At 41.7% G+C, this 6,000-nt stretch overlaps 1 protein-coding gene across 1 annotated transcript in view; it reads left to right on the forward strand.

The window, feature by feature from the left end:
- Positions 1-6,000, forward strand: part of apba2b (amyloid beta (A4) precursor protein-binding, family A, member 2b) — a 66,569-nt gene that overhangs the window by 16,067 nt on the left and 44,502 nt on the right. Inside the window, exon 2 of the mRNA XM_079664558.1 lies at positions 1,041-1,091. The gene's annotated coding sequence lies outside the window, so the exon portion shown is untranslated. The remainder of the gene's footprint in view (positions 1-1,040; positions 1,092-6,000) is intronic.

Genomic DNA, 6,000 nt, shown 5'->3' on the forward strand with positions numbered 1-6,000 from the left:
CATACATATGTGTGTATTATTTTCATCCTGATTGTCTCCTGTTATTTTAATATTCTGGGTAATATGCTATCTGTCCAGGGAAAAAGACATGCAGAAAAGCATCATCACATCTTCCACCTGTGTAGTTGTTGACCATGTTCTGTTCACATCACGCAATACCTCTCTTGCTGGCTGTTGTAAAAGAGCAATGTAGCTGAAACCGACAGTGTGTATGCTGCTGGTGTGTTTTGTGCTTAATCTGATCCAACTGCTGAGTGGGGACAGTGACTTGGAGATGTCACAGGGGGCTGTGAGGATGTGACATGTGGCCTTGACTTAGTGGCAGATGGTGAAGCCCTGCTGTCAGAGTTTGGTGTGAAAATAGCTGACCCAATGTTTTAAGTTCATCTCATAGACTGGATGGTTTATCTTGTTACTGGCCAGTTATTATATAACAATACCTCTGTTTTAGACACGGCTCGAAAAATCCCTTTCATAAAAATATAATAGAAGAAAGAAGCACTGAGTTTAGTTTTAAGTGAGATCTGAAGTACATCCCTCATCAGCTCTGCCACAAGTACATGCTCATTAAGTGACACCTACAGTAGATGCTGATTAGAGCAGGTCAAATGTCCAAGTAATTGTTATTTGCATAAGTGATATAGACATACTGTGCAAGTATTGGTTTGACATTAATATTTTCTTTCTCAACATTTATGATTTACTTATAATATATGATGTCCTTTACTATCTTTGTATACATTTGTTATGTAAAGAATAGCATGTGGATCTGTCTCAGGACATATATAAAGGATTTGCACAGCCTATTTTCCTTCTGAGCATCATGCAATTGCAATTTTAAGAGTTTAGACTTGAAGGAAAACTTCCCACTTTTTTTGTTTTGTGACCTAACAATCCTATTTCTCATTATCACCCCTCGTACCTTGTGCACATCCAGGCAGAAAAAGGAGATCAAAGCTCAATCGTCATGCTGAACTGTGTGTTATGTGGGTTGTCAGTTTGATGCTCAGTTTGACGCTCTCTCTCCTCTTGTGTTTTAGGTCATCGCCTGGAGCAAACAGTAGAGCTGCTCTGCCTACCTACAGATATCAGTGAGTTGGCTTGACTGTGTTTTGGCAGGTTATTACAGTATATGGAAGAGTGTGGGAGGATTTTTTATAATGCACCATGAACAATCGTTAAGTCCTTCCAAAATGTAGAGATATTCAAACGAATGCGCTGGACAATAATGACAGGACATTACTGACAGTGGGACCACTGTCCAATGTTTCTTTGTAGACCTGTTGCTGGGCACTGAACAGGTAGACAGCCTCCGGGCCGTAGGGAGCTCCTTCACCTGCTTGGCTGTCCTCTGAGTCATGCTATTGGGGCATAGAAAACAACAGAGAAGGGAAGGGAAGGGTAGATGGAATTAGAACTAAAAGGGTGGAAGAAATATAGAAGGAAGGTTCAACCTTTTTTCTGGAGCTTTATTTAGCTAGGTGACAAGCTTACATTGTTTGGCTGCATCGAAACTTGTATCTGTTGTGTTTTTATTTGGTATATGAATCGTGATGGTAGGGTATTGCAGAAACAGAGATCCTCTGTTATCAGGTTATGCTGGCTTGTTGACAATGCCAATTACCTTGGTTCCAGGCGAAGTAACTTGCATTCTTTACACTATGTTAATGTTTTTACACATCAGACACTGATCCTATTAATTGATATCACACTTCCCTAACAGGCACATTGTTGTGTTTTGCAATATCTGGTTTAAAAACAAAATACCACACGAACAACTATGCAATCTTTTTTAATCTTACATCAGTTTATTTACCTCTCACTCAGCTATTGAAGTAGCTGACCAAGCTGATAATAAAGAGTATCAAAACACGTTATTTACTAGAATGGCACTCTATGAGCTCAGACATTCATCAAGGCCATTGCTGCACTAAGGTGCTACTGGCATGGTCTCATTTTAAATTTGGGAGATCATTCACTGATTTTAATGTACCCATGAGTTTTAAGTGAAGTGGAATCAACAAGGACACTTACAAAACATCTGTTGTTTTGAATTGCTTAGAGCTTTCAAAACAAGACGTTTAGATTTCATTTAGAAGTTGTTTTTCCGACTTGAGGGGTTGTTCATGTGAATTTTCCCTGTCTGGAACTAATACTCAGATTATTCCGCTCAATACGGCAAAAATGCTTTATCTCCCAATGTTTGAGAAAGTGAAACAGAGAAGTTTATCCACCCTGTGTTTTCTGAAAATCAGGCAAACAGTTTTTTTGCTGAAAAAATTGCTGAAAAAGTACCCTCCTTGACAGAGAGCACGATAGTTAACGATATGTCATTTGCAAATATGTTACAAAGAACCAAGTGTCACAATTTGGACATAATGTGAAAGATACATGTCCACATCACCCAGCTCTTTGTAAGCAAGAGTGCAAGATCAGGATTTGGGAATGAAATAGAGGCAGCTTGTGTGTTGATGATGATGATGGAAGAGGAGGGAGAGCATCATGGGAGAACCCGACTGAGTACATACTGTACAGTAGTGGGTAAAAGGGAACCCATAAACAACAGATGAACAATTCAGTGTTGTAAGCCTCTCACCGCAGCCTCCCCTCATCATTTATTAAATATTCTGCTAGAATATTCATCCACCCCGGTACAGCGCCATCCTCCTAGAGAAAGGGAAATTAATAGAGCTCTGTATCATCCTGACAGCCTTTTGTTAGTGTAGTGTAGTCACTTGCATATTATCCATCAACACACATCTTCCATCCATTACCCTTGTCTGCATATTTCATGGTTACTGTTCATTTTAACCACAACCTTTTCTATAAAGGGATTAAATAGAGGCAGGGCAGGGCCGTCTGCTCTGGGTTTCAGACTTTGACCCACCATGTTGGTCTTTAAGGAGATGCGACTCCAGAACCAGATCACTGACATAAGCCTCACAGCTATGCTTACACTTGAATAGCTCTGTAAACAGCCTCAGAATAGGTCTCCATGCATCTACATGTCAGTGATACGGGAAATCCATGGTGGTTTGAATTCATACAGGGAACTTTAGTGGGAGACTAGTTTTGAGGATGGCTGCATTTTCAATTTGATTCCGCCAGTGCGGTGCAGTGAAGTGTGCTCAGTCTGCCAGCTGCTATGCTTCACTTATTCTGATTACATCCTTTGAAGATGAAGGGAAGGACAAAGAATATGGCAGAGCTGTAACTTGTTTTAAATCATCAAAAGCCAGAGCGGCTCCATTAATGTGTGCATTGGTTCTGTGATACCTCACTGTGCAGATACTGATAACTAACCCCTCTGAAGGCATGGGGGAATTTGATGCCACGCTATATAGTAAGTCACATCGGTCAGCACATATGCTGTTAACTTTGTGAAGAATCATCTGTACTTTCCCCTTCTTCTTTTTCCTTAAAGTGGACCAATTATGCTATATTGGAAACATATATTGTAGGGCCATACCTATACAAAACATGTCTGTGAAGTGTTTTGCTCAAAATACCAAACATATCGAGAGGGGTCTGCCTGCAGGCCTGCACTCTCAGGACAGTTCTGGTGTAGGCTGCACTCTCAGGAAACCTGCACTGTCAGTACAGGAAGTGACGATTCTGATGAAGACGTGTTTTCCACGCTCCCCGAAAGACTTGTTTGATGGAAGTTTTCAAATCACACGGAGGTGATGAGTCCGCCCACCGTGCACTTTGGGTCTGCCTTGGTCAAGCCCTTTTGACCCCCCCAGCCTGGTTCTCGTAATGTAACGGGAGTTGACCGGGGACACTGCCCGGTATCAGGTGTCCCCCCACGGCCTGTGTTTGATTTTGACATTTTTTGTTGCATTTTTTCTCCTCTCCTCTCACTGATCGAATGGCAAACGCGACCCACTGTCGGAGGGCCTCCGCGCCGGCCCGGCCTAGTGCCGGTGCTCTGACGGTTGGTGTCTCTTCCTTCCCGGGCCGGCTGATATGAAGCGTGACCAAGACGCACCGTCTGACTCAGGGGTCCCACGGGTCCCGCAGCGGGGCGGAGGTTCCCAGCTGGAACCTCCCCACCTCCACCGCGGTGCACCCGGCAAACACGGTTGTTTCTCGAACCCTCCACTGTTGTCTAGCGGGTGTAACTAAAATACAAGATGTCGCATTTATATAAATAAATATTTTATATATATATATATATATATATATATATATATATACAGGACTGTCTCAGAAAATTAGAATATTGTGATAAAGTTCTTTATTTTCTGTAATGCAATTAAAAAAACAAAAATGTCATACATTCTGGATTCATTACAAATCAACTGAAATATTGCAAGCCTTTTATTATTTTAATATTGCTGATTATGGCATACAGCTTAAGAAAACTCAAAAATCCTATCTCAAAAAATTAGAATAGTTCCTCAGACCAAGTAAAAAAAAAAGATTTATAACAGCAAAACACAATCAAACATTTGAAAATGTCCATTAATGCACTCAGTACTTGGTTGGGAATCCTTTTGCACGGATTACTGCATCAATGCGGCGTGGCATGGAGGCAATCAGCCTGTGGCATTGCTGAGGTGTTATGGATGCCCAGGATGCTTCAATAGCGGCCTTTAGCTCATTAGCATTGTTGGGTCTGGTGTCTTTCAGCTTCTTCTTCACAATACCCCACATATTCTCTATGGGGTTCAGGTCAGGGGAATTTGCAGGCCAATCGAGGACAGTAATGCCATGGTCAGTACACCAGTTACTGGTGGTTTTGGCACTGTGGGCAGGTGCCAGATCATGCTGGAAAATGAATTCCTCATCTCCATAGAGCTTTTCAGCAGACGGAAGCATGTAGTGCTCTAAAATCTCTTGGTACACAGCTGCATTTACTCTGGGCTTGATGAAACACAGTGGACCAACACCAGCAGCTGACATGGCTCCCCAAACCATCGCTGACTGTGGGAACTTCACACTGGATTTCAAGCAACTTGGATTTTGCTCCTCTCCAGCCTTTCTCCAGACTCTGGCGCCTTGACTTCCAAATGAAATACAAAACTTGCTTTCGTCTGAAAAGAGGACTTTGGACCACTGTGCAACTGTCCAGTGCTTCTTTTCCTTAGCCCAAGTCAGACGCCTCTTCCGTTGTCTTGAGTTCAGAAGTGGCTTGACCATGGGAATACGGCTATTGTAGCCCATTTCCCGGACACGTCTGTGAACAGTGACTTTTGATACCTGGACTCCAGCTTCAGTCCACTGTCTTTGAAGCTCCCCCAAATTCTGGAAGCGACTCTTCTTCACAATGCTGTTAAGGCTGCGGTCATCTCTCTTGGTTGTGCAGCGTTTCCTGCCACATTTCCCCCTTCCAACAGACTTTTTGTGGATGTGCTTTGAAACTGCACTCTGTGAACAGCTTGCTCTTTGAGAAATTTCTTTTTGTGTCTTACCCTCCTGATGGAGGGTGTCAATGACGGTCCTCTGGACAGCAGTCAGATCAGCAGTCTTCCCCATACTTGTGATTTAGTTTACTGAACCAAGCTGAGTGTTTTTCAAGGCTCAGGAAACCCTTGCAGGTGTTTCGAGTTAATTAGACGATTCAAGTGATTCGTTGAACACCCTACTAGTATACTTTTTCATGATATTCTAATATTTAGAGATAGGATATTTGAGTTTCTTAAGCTGTATGCCATAATCAGCAATATTAAAATAATAAAAGGCTTGCAATATTTCAGTTGATTTGTAATGAATCCAGAATGTATGACATTTTTGTTTTTTTTTAATTGCATTACAGAAAATAAACAACTTTATCACAATATTCTAATTTTCTGAGACAGTCCTGTATATATATATGTATAGTGCCAGTGCGATTTTATGTTGTATTAGCGTGCATTTCCTGTTCGGAAAGTGGTGCTGTACTGAGAGTAAACAATACAAGGTGTCCCTATTTTTATATCTCTATAGGCCCTATGTATATTATAAGTGTCACGATACGATTTTATTTTGTATTTGCGTGCATTTCCTGTTTGGAAA

This window comes from Notothenia rossii (assembly GCF_949606895.1).
Source record: "Notothenia rossii genome assembly, chromosome: 2".
Classification (NCBI taxonomy): Eukaryota; Metazoa; Chordata; class Actinopteri; order Perciformes; family Nototheniidae; genus Notothenia; species Notothenia rossii.